This window comes from Pinus tabuliformis, chromosome 7 (genome assembly GCF_031772625.1).
Source record: "Pinus tabuliformis cultivar Carrire ecotype Pingquan chromosome 7, CPIR1, whole genome shotgun sequence".
Taxonomy (NCBI): Eukaryota; Viridiplantae; Streptophyta; class Pinopsida; order Pinales; family Pinaceae; genus Pinus; species Pinus tabuliformis.
This window is the reverse complement of record NC_142293.1, coordinates 675,103,605-675,118,240: the sequence shown is the minus strand read 5'-3', so window position 1 is coordinate 675,118,240 and position 14,636 is coordinate 675,103,605. Positions and strand designations below refer to the sequence as shown.

At 36.5% G+C, this 14,636-nt stretch overlaps 1 pseudogene; it reads right to left on the bottom strand.

Annotated features, from left to right (window-relative positions):
* Positions 1–559: 559 nt before the first annotated feature.
* On the bottom strand, positions 560–1,706 carry LOC149249262 (transcription factor MYB46 pseudogene; annotated as a pseudogene).
* Positions 1,707–14,636: the final 12,930 nt, after the last annotated feature.

Genomic DNA, 14,636 nt, shown 5'->3' with positions numbered 1-14,636 from the left:
ATAGACATCAGCAAAAACTGTTGTGTTTGAATCGCCATTAGCGCTCCATGCTGTAATTCCAGAGGAGTATGCTGTCAATGAGGAATGGTCTATCATGATCTCATTTTCCTTAATGATGTGGCAACCATTTTCATTTTTACCTAAATCCCTGATATCAACAAGATCAGGGATGGTGATGGCGCAGCCAACAGAGTTATTGGCAGACCCTAGTTTTTCATAAGGCGGCAGTGTCGTCTCCAAGTCTATTAATTCTTCGCATTTCGATTATGTTGATGTCTTACAACATTGGTCTTTGCTTTGCAGACTCGGAGATGTAAGGGTTTGATGATTGGTGTGAGAGCACCAATCAATCCATAGCTGAGAACAATAATTCTGCTTCTTGTTATTGGGGAGCCGCTCATTTGAAAACACAAGATTTTCATCGTCGTGTACACTACCTTGTTTTAATTCCAATAGGTCGGGAACACCAGTCGCCGTATTAAAGCTGTTATTAAGAATTGGCGGGTACCCTTCAAGCATGGCGTGCAACGGCTGGGTAGTGTGAGTCGACTTATAAGCATCACCCAGATTTGGTATTGCAGATACGATCGTATTTAGATGGGATGTTACTTTTATTGCCAGCGTTGCCGTTGGTGTCAGTGGACGAAGAGGAGAGGCTGTGTTTCAGCAGCTTCTTCTTGATGCAAGAATTCCAGTAATTCTTGATGTCATTGTCTGTGCGTCCTGGCAAATTGGGAGCAATTTGACACCACCTGCACCACTCACCAACAAAGTGTGGACAGTTAATATACAGATGAGTGGGCGGGTTCTCAGAACAACTACTACCAAAGATTTCGCAAAGTTAACAGACGGACGAGAAGTCTCTCATGTGATAGAACAATTCTCAGAAGGAGAGCTCAGAAGAGAGTAAAACAAAAACAAACCTGTTACGGAGAATGGATTGGAATTGTATGATTAATTGCTCTCCTTGTGGTGAAATTGCGCCGCGTTTAAGGCCAGGCCGCAAGTAGTTAATCCATCTCAGCCTGCAGCTCTTTCCACATCTCTGCAAACCTGCATGAGCATTTCATTGGGTTCAAATATTATAATATATCTTAACCCCTTCTATACAGAAATTTATTAAACCGAAAGAAAAGAACCTAGAAATGCACATAAACGTTTTGGTTCTGTTATCGCATCAAGAAACGTTCTACGGCCATGAATGGGCAGCTGTTTGGATCCCCACCTCCCCCTCTCACAAGAAAAGCAGGGCCAAGATAGAATAGATCTATACTTGAATAACAGCAATAAATCAACTAAGTAATCCATATTACTGGAGATCTAAACAAATAGACTAATATTTAAGTGTGTCAAAAAGTTGGATCTCAGATAGCATATATCTATATGCCCACGGGGACGTTTTCGCCCGCTTGAATGTATAGCAGCTGATTTATTCTAAACGTTGATACTCAGGGTACAGGTATTAATAATTATATTAAAGGAATCTGTCGAAATGGACCTAGGTGTTACTCAGCAGACTAAGAGTGGAAGCTGGTGTTTAAACATTTACCAGCCTGTTTGGCGAGGTATCTCCAGGAGCCCTTGAGGCCGTTCATCGTTATATAATTGATGAGTTTCTCATCTTCCTGGGGCGACCAGCGACCTTTCCTAAGCTGTGGGTTGGACGAAAAGGGGGTGCCTTGTCTGTGCCCTTCTATGTACCTCATTTTTAGTCAAATCCTTTTATTTGTGAGAGAGTGATAATGGTGGTGCACTCTCCTCTAGGCTTGTAATCGGCTGTCCTCATATGTTCAAACATAAACACAGAGAAAGATTGAGAAGCAGGCACATAACAAAACACGTTTCAATCGTCAGTTGACGATGGAGCCCACCATTCTCCAATTTTCAATCGGATGCACATGGGCGAACGACCAGCCATTTTTCATGACTAAATATGATTGTTGTGACTCTGAACAGATCATTATAATATTTGTGAAGGTTGTTCTTATAATATTCCTCCCTTCCCGGGGACGACGAGAGGAGCATGAAAGCTCTCCTAAGTAATAGCCTCCCTCTCCTTAACAACTCGTATCGAATGCGTTCATTCCATTTGTTGAACGTCCTAGCTGCGGTTGTGAATGATGAATCAAATGGGGTCCGCTTTTACTTCCTCCTCCTATGTTGGATTCGCGTGTGCACCCACTCGGATACGATGTCAATGTCAAAGAAGAGCACGAGCACCAATAAAGCTTAATTACGTTACACTACGTGATGAAAGTCAATTTTACATTCCATTAACATCTTTTTATATCTCCTCTAAGATGCCTGCAACATAAATTTTAAATTTTATTGATACTGATAAATATTTTTTTAGTATGAATAGACACCTTACTCACTAAAAAAATCAGAGTAGTCTAACAAGGCGGAGGAATTGCCCGCTTTCCGTTCTTGCCCGGAAAAACGTCTGGTTCTGGCAATCGACAATTCCTCCGCCCTCCACCACCCTTCCCCAACTCCGCTACCACCCGCCACCCTTCCACATTAATTGCAGCCGGGATCTTCTTTGAAAAATTCGGATCCGGATCTCCTCACTCACCTTGGTCACATCTCGCCGTGGCGCTACGAGCTGTCCCGACTTGGTGGCCGGTATTCAAATTTCCCAAAACCGCGCGCCTCAACTCCTGACACATTTGCCATCAGAACTCGGACCTCTTTCACGTTTGCCATTACAGGAGCAACCAGGAATTCCGCTATCACTAGCTGACCACCTTAATATCTTCAGGATGCTTTCAGGTCTGTGATTCCATTGTATAGTTTTTAATAAATTCTAGCAATGAAGATCAGTAAATCCGGATTTGCAGTCATCTAGTTATTGCTAAGAATACAGGGGACGGAACTGTGTTCCATAAATATGTAATTGCAACGCCGCAAGTTCCCCAATCCATCACGCCATTGAGAAAGGTTATGAAAATGCCAACACAACAGCAAAACAAAAGCTCTGGAATGTTTTCTGTATTTTCCGATGTTATTTTTATCATGCCCAACTTAAACATATACACTTGAATCCTCACTCTGTTTTCACCTGCCCATCGTGAAGCTAGAGTGAATGTTAAGCCTATCACCTAGTCCAAGTGTTGTTAATATCTTCTGTTGTTCTCCAACTGTTTCCAACTTTGGGTGCCCAAGTAGCAGGATGGTCTCCTCCCCGGCAACAATAACAACACCATTTTGATATAGGATGATATCAATATGTATTCATGAATATAAAACTTTAAGACAAAATTCAAAGACTTTGCACTCAAATCAGATCCTACATTCACACAATGAATAAAATATTGGGCGCCCTGTTTTTAGAAGGGCATCTCTCATCTTTGGGTACCTGTAATTTAGTACATAGACTTAGTCTTTCAATACTTGAAGACCCAAATTCACCCAACCACTTGAGCTATGAACCCTACACTAAATTGAATCGAGACTAAAAATGTATGAACTTATTGTACACACCCAGTATAATGGCCAATTGGATTGTAAATTATAAAACTTACTGATCTTTAGGTTTGCTGCCATCAGTATAGCAGTTGTCATATTTTAGGTAGTCCACCCCCTGTCATGAAATTGAGAAAAATCAGCGTGCATAGTAATCATTTATTCATGTTCAAATTTACACTGTAAACTACGATAGAACTGAACAGGAATTGGATGTATGTACCCAATCAGCAAATGTCGCTGCGTCAATTTGCTCATGTCCCGAGGAAGCTGATTATATTTTTGTGCAGGTAAAGTGCCTGGAAACAAAACAAGACAACAGCTCATAAATATAGCTTTTACTAGCAATGAAGATCAGTAAATCCGGATTTGCAGTGATCTAGTTATTGCTGAGAATACAGGGGACGGAACTGTGTTCCATAAATATGTAATTGCAACGCCACAAGTTCCCCAATCCATCACACCATTGAGAAAGGTTATGAAAATGCCAACACAACAGCAAAACAAAAGCTCTGGAATGTTTTCTGTATTTGCCGATGTTATTTTTATCATGCCCAACTTAAACATATACCCTTGAATCCTCACTCTGTTTTCACCTGCCCATCTTATATTTACAATGTTGAGAATCTGCCAAAATGCTTGTGATTTTGAATTTGAGCTGGTGAAGTTCAGGGCTCATACACAAGTCCATGCTTTGGGCACCTATGACTCTTAGACACCCTTATTCTCACCAGGGGGTGGGAGGTCTGCACTGTCTGCTGAAAAATTTTCAATGATCATAGTCTAGCTGCTTACAATTTTTCATAACAGTGGCCAATATCTGTCAATATAAAGCCTTTACTGTAATTTAGTCTGTCTAGCAATGCATTTTAGTTGCTTTACACTGCATTGAGTTGCAGTTTTGTTGTTTTCTTATCTACTGAAGCTGAGGCATTTTAATTTTTTATGAGCCCATTCAGAGATTTTCCCTTTTTTAATCTGCATGACTTCCTAATTTGAAGATGCTAATGCTCTTAACTACTCTTATCAAAACTTGCTGCTATTTTCTACCTACTTATTTTAAGTTTTGATGTACTTTTGATATGCTAAATGTAAGTTGATACAATTGATTTCATTTTACATGATAACTCTAATGATTGCTAACATGGCAATCTATCCCATATTCTACATTTGAGTCTTTTGATCTGAAAATAGGACTTAAAGCTCATGTTTTGGGAGCCTCTGCCAAGTTCAAATGTTCTTGATTTTGGTGTTAAACGTGCTTTGTTAAGAAGGGAAATAATAGCACGTCTGTTGTCGGGTGGGTGCTGGACCAACTTATGTCTCCAAACCAAACTCTGATTCTCTTACATGTCAGGCTGCCCATTCTCACCATTCCAACGCCATGTATGAATCCTTACTTATGTTTTATTGTACCTTACATGTTTGGTTGGTATGTCTACTAGGCACAGTTCATGTTTTTGGGTTGTTTTTTCATTCGGAACCAATGCTCTGAGTCAACATCTCAGCTACTTTGACGAGACAAGGAAATATGTTATGACCCACAATTGATTTTTCTCTCATTTTCCTGATATGGAATAAGTTCCTGTGCATGCCTTCCTTCTCATCCAATCGTCGATTGTATGTACATCAATAATTTAATATTTCACTCATTTACAGGGGTTGGTCCAATGGCTGGATTCAATTTTCTCTTCTCATCCGCCTTAGGGAAATCCTCTTGTCTCAACATTTTCCATTTTACCAAAGCAAATATAAGGCCCAGCACGAAAAGGGTGCTTCCTATTGTGATCCCAACAATCACCCCAGTGCTCAATAGATGAGGTTTTTGTCTTGGATTGAGCTTGCATTTTTGGCCCATTATATTTCCACATACATCCTTGTTTCTAAGAAATGAAGAAGAAGCAGTAAAATTACTACATCCACCACCCTCAGGGAGAGCTCCTTCTAGCAGATTATCCGAGAGATTGAAGAAGTTGAGATCCATAAGATCGCACAATTCATCAGGGACTGATCCTACAAGATAATTATTAGAAATGTCCAAGTATATGAGTTGTGAAAGACTACCAAGCTCTGGATCTATGGTACTTGTAAATTCATTGGTGTGAAGATCCAAGTAGGTTAGACAAGAGAGATTGGCAGGAGATCTTAGAATTTCTCCACTAAATGAATTTAAACTCAGATTTAGTGTCTCAATCTGATGCGAGACTGTGCTCTTTGAAAGAAAGCTAACAATGCCATAAGATAACCTGTTTTGTTGTACATATAGACCAACAATGTTGACCAAATTTACAAGAGTAGTTGGCAATGAGACATATAGCTTAAACTTATAGCTTAAAAACACTAACATTCTAAATTCTCAAAACAGAGTACATAGGAGATTGAACATTAATTTCAATTTTAGTTAGAATGTTGCAAAGAAAGAATTCTAAATCAAGTTCTTGGTTTTCCTTGCTTTAGGAAAAATCACTAACATTATAAATTCTCAAAACATAGTACATACCAGATTGAACATTAATTTCAATTTTAGTTAGAATGTTGCAAAGAAATAATTTTGTGTTGAACTTGACTACCCAGAAGCAACTTAGGTGAACTTGATTGCCTAGAACCCTATAGATGGTGGTTTCTGCAGCTAATCTGTTATGTGATTCAGATCCATTTTTCACACTTGGCTTTGATTCCCTCCTTTCCCTTTTTCCTAATATTTTCCAAACTTTTTTGAGCTGCTCTCTTGGACCAATTTATGTACTTTTTTAGGACTCTCCCATTTTTCTCGAAAAAGTTGGCACTCTACTTAGAGGGATGAAATTGTCATTCTTTCAGAGAGTACATGCTATGTCAAAATTATTTAAAATAGCCTTCTGCTTACTTACCCACGCAATTAGGGAAAATGCATGTGGTCTAAATCCTACATCTAGCGCCATCTTTGACTTTCTTAAGGAAATGAGATGAGTTCAATATTGAATAGCTATAAAAGATGAAATTTCATTGCCTTTTCTTTGTTCTAGCACATCTCTTTTGCCATAGGTAGTAGAATGTGACCATAATGATTTCCTGCTATAAATTTCAGATATATTATGGCAGCATAGAGAATCTTTGAGGACAGACTACTAGTAGAGTTGTGATGTAAACATACATTGTAGAAAGGCCTTTCATTCAAGTCTAGTATTGCTTAGCAAATGGTCACCCTAAAAAAACATGGCCAACATTTATTGGATTGCATCTGTTCATGTTGTAAAAAGAATCTTTCCTTTTAGGAATGCCATGTTCAAAGTGAATGAGGCAAGAAGCAACATCTTAAAGGAAAGGCTTGCATCCCAAATAGCCTGCATCCTTTTGTGCTATTTATTTTTTCCATTATTGAGATTCTATCTTCTGTTTAATTTTGTTACAATACCAGATTGAACATTAATTTCAATTTTAGTTAGAATGTTGCAAAGAAAGAATTCTAAATCAGAGAAACTACTCAAATAATCAAAAGGTGTCGTGAGGCTATCTTAAATTGCACTATATACCCCATAACGTCATCAGACAACATATATCGCACTAATTTATCTTTCTGAGCATGCAGGAACTTTTTAAGACCAGTGCACTTAAGAAATCTTACTGTTTTGAAAATTATTATTGCAAGCTCTGAAATGTAATTTCTAGCTCCACCTTATAACTACTAGTACGAAATATGACATTGTAACAGTCATAGGGATACTTATATCTAACAATATCGAAAGCATTCAATTTGGTTCTGATACTCCAACAAAATTTGTCAGTCAGTCTTACATTGAATTTGTGAAAAAAATTATCTGCTTTTTTGAATTATATATGACTGAAAAACATGTTGAGTATTAAGAAATAGATAATTGTCTACTTGTTTAACATGAATTTATTGTTATCTTATTTTCCAGGTTTTTGAAGTGTAAAAAATGGTGCAAAAGTGGCGTTTATGCATTGAAGTGTCCTGCTTTCCAAATCCAGGTCGAGTAGTTGTTAAATTTTTCCTTTACAATATGGCAACAAAGCATTTATTTCATGGAAAGAGAGAAGTTCCTGGAATGACGAAAAACAATGAGGCATATTACATTGCCCTTGTTGAAGGACTAAAAGAGGCAAACCAACACAATGTCAATGATATTGAAGTCTTCACCAACTCGGAGTTGATATGTAATCAGATGAAAGGCATCTATCGGGTTCAGAAGGACAATTTAAAACTCCTTCATAAGGAAGCAATAGATTGGAGTTGTCAATTTCAATGTTTTACCATCAATCGTTCTGTAGACATTGAAAATATGTCCAGTGATATAATGTCCAGAGCATTTTTAAGCACATATGTAGATGTCAAATATGACATAGGATCACCATCCATTGCAATAGAAATCATTGATCGCCATTAATATAGATCCCATTGTGTGAATGGGTTGTTGTTATCATTTTTCTTGGGTCTATCATAGCATGGTTCTTTCACTAAAGAAGAACCTGTTAGTGTTTTATTTTTCCCCAACATGCAACGATTACGATTTTTTGTATGGGAGATAGATTTATGGATGTTTTGAATAATACATAGAATTTGGATAGCTTCATCATAATAATACTTACATTGACAAATTAATCCTGTTTGTGATTGAGACAACATGAGTTATATATTTTCAGGGTCACTTTCTTACATTTCATCTATTTCTGTGTTTTCTGGAAAAAAAGATAAATCAAATTTTGATTTCACAAAAGGTGTGTTGCAAACCAAACAAATACAAGCTTCTTCCCTAAAACTAGACTCTTGCTACCTTTTCTTATCTCCAAACTGTAATACCAGACATATGATGAGTAAACGAATGATTAGCATATGACAGCAGGGTTTACCATTTCACATATGATGTTTCGAGTAATGAAATCAGTCATTCAAATGCTTGCAATGATTAGTAATAGTAAAGATGGATATAAATTTATAGGTTATAAACCTTGAAATATGAGTAATATTAAATAAATAATGTCTTGTACAACTTTTTTTTCTTCTAATGAAATGCCATAAAAGCATATTATCTTGCTAGAAAGTGAGAATGGTATGCTTAGCAATGAATTAAAGGTTAATTTGTCCCCATTTTCTTCAGATTAAAAATTTACAGACTCCTATGAGTTCCATACACCTCATGGGAACTTGGACGTTACCAAGAAATTTCTGAGGTGTTTCTGGGTTTCCACAAGTTTTGGGTGGTGGTACGTAGGCAGTTTAGAAGTTTTGTGCAACAGAGATCCTCATATACATTAGCCTACTTCACTATATAGGAGGCACAATATTCTACTATTGATAAAAGAAGTATGCAAATTTGCCGTGCATCACTCTTTTTAGTCATTCACATGTTAATCTAGGGCTATTCCTCCTGATACATAGCATTTCTCAGAGATGTACACAAACATCCTTCATACTGACAAAGCGAATCTGTACACAACATAAGGTTTAAGACGTCATAGCAGAGTCCATAGAATTGGGCAATATTCCTTCTCTTATAGTAATTTTGAAAAGGTTTGCAGCTGAATCCTTTTAAAGGGGCAGTAGACACTCAAACTAGAGTTGACAAGGTACATCAAGTCAGCTATCAAAAAGCTTTCTTTTTTATTCTCTATTTATCTTCTTCTGGAGCAATTGGACACTAGCCACCTTACCATTGTGAAAAGACAATATACAAAAATATTATATGTTGCTAATAATAACATTCATTTTTCATGCTTATTCGGCCACTGATATTTGTCTTAGTTGTTGATATGTCCAAAGCTAACATGACTGTAATATAAAGTTTAAAGTGATTTCCACCTACCTTCCGTCTTTTAGTTGCAATTGGGTTTCTAGAGATCTAATTTTTAACTAGTTTTTACCATCCTTCCAGCTGGCTGAACATCATGCCTTACCTAGAGAGTTGTTGGTGCCATCCATGTTTAGTTTTTGTATGTAGAAATCTATTCCATTCAATTTTTGGGAAATTAGAGTGGGGTTGGAGAATGCATATATGAGAAAAATTGATTATTTCATTGATAGCAGATGGGGATAACTCCAAACCTTCTCAAAATTCAGTCCTGCTACATCTTAACTTTCACACAAGTATATTGATTTTCATGTCCTTTGTCATGTTATTCTTAGTTAGTTTTAAATTTTAAACATTGGGTACTCTTGATTGTTATCTAGACACTTTATCTTTTTCCCTCTCTCTATGTATTGAGTAGTCTTTGCCTGCCATTTTTGCTCGTTGTCCAACTACTATTATTCTAATTGCAATATTTGTTGTGATATTGTGTTTCTAGACATCAGTATTTAACGAACATGAATAATTAAACCCCTACTTCACCACACCACACCTAATTGTAAACAATATTCATTTCCCATCAATGATTATTTTACTGTTGCAACCATTCATTTATGGCATTGAATCCACCGTCCACTTCTTTGCAAGTGATGCTTATGCAGTGACGATTTTCATTGCATACATCCCCTTAAGACAACACCTAAAAGTGTTTGTGCTCTTATAGCTATCAAAATTGTTGCTTTTGGAAAGAAAGGCGAAGAACATTTGTTTGTTCCCTTGATTCATATTTCTTATATATACTAATTAGCAAGAGAGCCCAAAGGATCGAGTCTTCAATTCTGACCAAAGACAACAAACTAAAATTGCATTGGGAAGTCCATAATTCACCGAAGTATGGAAGCCACAAAAAACTGCAGGCTACTTCAGTAGATGTGGATTGTGGGTTAGAGTCTTGTGTCCGAACCAATATTGTGGCTCAACTGATAGAAGTGTGGGATCCAGAGGTTGCAAGTTTTAGACCTGCCACAAAGGAGCATTAACACCAAGAACTAGTGCGACTATGGGACTTGTTTAACCATAGAACTGAATAGATCATCTAGAATCTAGAATGATTTAAAGGAGTTTGACCCCTCTAATGTCAAAATATGTAACCAATAAATGTATCCATCCACAGTAATCTGAATTCAAAATAGCTAGTTATTCTATAAGCAAGAAAATGTTCCAACTTCAACCTGTTTAGGACCTGTGTATAAATTTCGAATGGAATTTTATGTTTCAATCTGAGTGTAGCAGTGATAAGGTATCCTTGGGTACACGGGTTTGTCTCTTAATTAATGGCAGAAAAAATAGAATTGTACAAGATTGTAGGAATTGATGCTAGGTACAATGATGCCAGACATGTATAAATTAATTCGTGGTCCTACACCACCATACATTTTATAGAGTAGTTTGTTGTCCTACAAGGCCATGCATTTTATAGAATACATTGTGATCCAATGAAGATACAACAAATGCAATTACAGTTAAAATTTTAATTGATGGCCTAAGTCCTTAAGTGAGCAGAAGTGGTCAATGGGACTGAAAAACAAATCAACATACAAGGTACAACTACTGAGGGGGTGTTTGATGCATCTCTCGAGAGAAATATGTCTAAGCTATGTATGACTAAAAAGAAACGTAATATTTAAGGAAAGTGAATATAAGAGAGAACTTGACTGAACTATATTGCTCCAAGAAAAGAGCCAGGAAATGCAGGGTATCTACTTTCCATGTTCACTTCATAAATCCTTGCTATGTGGAACACAGTAACTCAAAAAAGGCCTAGCCACTCTATGTCATTGGGGTAAAATGAAATAAATAGAATGAGTAATAGAATATAGTTATCATCGACAACATTGAAGTCACCTAAAATTTGGCAGCTATTGTCTGTAGTAGTAGAATCATGTTTGGCTAGGGAAAAGTTAGGGATGTAAATGTAGGGAGAATGACCATTGACTTATTTAGGGATGTAAATATAGGGAGAATGATGGTCATTTCATTCTCTCTATTGGATCCTTGATTAGAATTTTGGAATGATGTGCTGGATAATTTTGGATCCTAGCATATGACCCCCTAAGCATGATAATGGATTTTGAAGTGACTGACCATTGTTGCACATAAAAGTGGATGTAGGGTCATGACATTTTGATGTCCACCATTCATACACAGTGGTGGACTTTATAACTTGTGGTGCTGACCATTGTTTTCATTCCTAAATATAGTAATGCCAAAACTTGTGTGGTAGACCACTCTTCAGAGTACAAATCTAATTAAAAGTGTCCTATAGTAGGCAAAGGAATATAAAATTGACCTCAGGCATTGTTTTTTGTGCAATCAGAAAAGTTGCAATGATCCCATGCAACAATCATAGCTTTCCATCAAAGACACAAAATGGTCCATTAATATTTTGTATGCATTCCGGGTTTGGAGTTAAGGACTGAAACAAAGAACAACTTGTCATCACAATTTTCACTCCAATTTCATATAAAATGGGTTTATAATCCCATATTATCCACCATCAATCACATAAAGTTACTACTTATGATGTCTGGTGTATCTCCACATTTTCTTGATAGGGACAAAGTAAAACAATGGAATTTGATCGACCACATTAGGGCTAGTCTTTTACAAAAGCTCTTTTGTTTCCTCTGCCTTACAGGAAAGAGCAAGTATAGGTTTGTGACCATAATGCTATTATGTTTGTGTTGAGCATTCAAATGTATGTGGACCCAATTTGTTATTTTTGTTATTTGATTTTATTGTTTATATTCTGTTCTCCCTTGTTGAGTAATTCTATTTGTTTCTAAGCTGCATTGAAATGGAAATGGATATGGAAACATGGGGAGAAACAAATACAACAAATTGGAAAAAAAATGAATACAAAGTGGTGGGGAAACCACAGACACACAGACACAGACACATGGAGATAGACATGTTAGTGATGGGGGATTACGAGCTAGTGTCATATATGCTTGTGATACTCACAGGGGCAGTGGATATGATCTTGGGAGTGCAATTTCAGTTAACACAAGAGATTCTGCATATCTTCATTTTTAACTCGCTCACGATGAAATAACAAAAAGAGGGTCAAATGTAGATAGAGAAAGACCTCAGAAAGTATTCAGTATTGGTGCACTTAAGGGAAGCCCAAGAGACATTTTTAATAAGTTTTGAGGCTCATTTTTGGGGTTAGGGTTGGTGTAGATGCTCTTAGGGTCTTGTTTTTGCACTTTTTGTGTTTTTTTTTTCCAATTTATTTGGCTTGAAATGTCACTGTTTGGGCCTGCAACATTTCCAGAAATACTGAATCATTTCAGGTGTGGGCCAAAACGTGGGATTGATGTTTCTGGATGCTAAAATGCCTTTTCAAAAATAAGGAAATGGCCTAGAAACGTTTTGGTGGTGTTTTCCTCTGCTTCAGTATCTGAAACGATTATGTTCTTTTGTTATTTTTTTTATTTGATTTTATTGTTTATATTATGTTCTCCCTTGTTGAGTAATTCTATTTGTTTCTAAGGTGCATTGAAATGGAAATGGATATGGAAACATGGGGAGAAACAGACAACAAATTGGAAAAAAAACGAATACAAAGTTGTGGGGAAGCCACGGACACACAGATAAAGACACATGGAGATAGACATGTTAGTGATGGGGGATTATGAGCTAGTGTCATATATGCTTGCAATACCCACAGGGGCAGTGGGTGTGATCTTGCGAGTGCAATTTCAGTTAACACAAGAGATTCTGCATATCTTCATTTTTAAATCGCTCATGATGAAATAACAAAAAGAGGGTCAAATGCAGATAGAGAAAGAGCTCATAAAGTATTCAGTATTAGTGCACTTAAGGGAAGCCCAAGAGACATTTTTAATAAGATTCCAATTTATTTGGCTTAAAATGTCATTGTTTGGGCCTGCAACATTTCTAGAAATACTGAATCATTTCAGGTGTGGGCCAAAACGTGGGATTGATGTTTCTAGATGCTTAAATTACCTTTTCAAAAATAAGGAAATGGCCCAGAAACATTTTGGTAGTGTTTTCCCTCTGCTCCAGTATCTGAAACGATTATGTTCTTTTGGGAGACTTCTAGACTCATATCCAGTAACTTAGATTTGTTTATCTAGTTTTGTGATATCCTAGAGTTATGTGTCATAAAATTAGGTAACCCTAAATCTATGTTACTAGAAATGTGAAACACAGAAAATGTGAGAAATAAAAATGCTCAAGTTTGCACAAGTAACAATTTGATGATCACTTTTGCTGACAACGAAAAGGACCAGTGCTGAGGGTGCCATCTCCTCTCTGAAATATTTGTGAATGATAATCACTGTTATTGTTGATCATGACAATGTATGAAATGGAAAAGTACCGAATAGTAAACCTCCACACAGTCTCAAGCTTCAACAAATAAAACAAGCTTCTTGATATGACTAGATATTCATTTCAAGCATGCATTATCGCCTGAGAAAAAATTGGGCAACTTTAACTGTTGCAAAATATGAAAGGATATTCATAAATGAAAGATTTATTCAGAATTCAAATGCTCTTGCCTCCAGTGTGTTATGATATAAGTAAAGAGGAAATATTCAAGGAATTTAAATAAGAAAATTAACAAAAAACTTGAGCTTCAACAAATATAACAATGTTCTTGATATGACTAGATAATCATTTCAAGCATTCATTGTTGCCTGAGAAAAGACAAGGCAAGTTTAATTGTTGCAAGATATGAAAGGATATTTATAAATGAAAGATTTATTCAGAAGTTGAATGCTCTTGCCTCCAGTGTTTTATGATATAAGTAACAAGAAATATTCAAAAAACTTAAATAAGAAAATAAGAAAAAAAATGGACAGGTCTTCCAGAAACCTCAGAAGGACTAAAACTTTGTAATATTAAAATTGTTTGAGGAGGATTACATGCTTAAAACTCTGCTTCAAATCTTGAAAGACATGTCCTAAAGGCTAAAAACTATGTAATCCTTGGTATCTCTCTAGGGAAGTTGATCAAAATATAAGCGAGATCCCAAAATGAATCGTTTAAACAGTCTAAAAAATTGTTGCCTTATGGCATTACAATAAATCCAATGCCTTAAAGAAATGACGAATTCAATTACATTTTCTCTCACAAGCACATCTCTCTGGAAGCATGGATGGGGCTCCCACAGAGCATGAATATCAAGGAAATCTTGGAAGAAGAAACAAAGGAAAAGTCAATCAAACCTTGTTTTTATGGTTATGATACCAACAAAACAATGTTACAAATATTTAACTGAAGGAAATGTGCGGGAAAGGGAAGATTTGAATGGCCTTAGTTACAAATATGTCAAGGCAAGGTTCTCAGATTATTCCC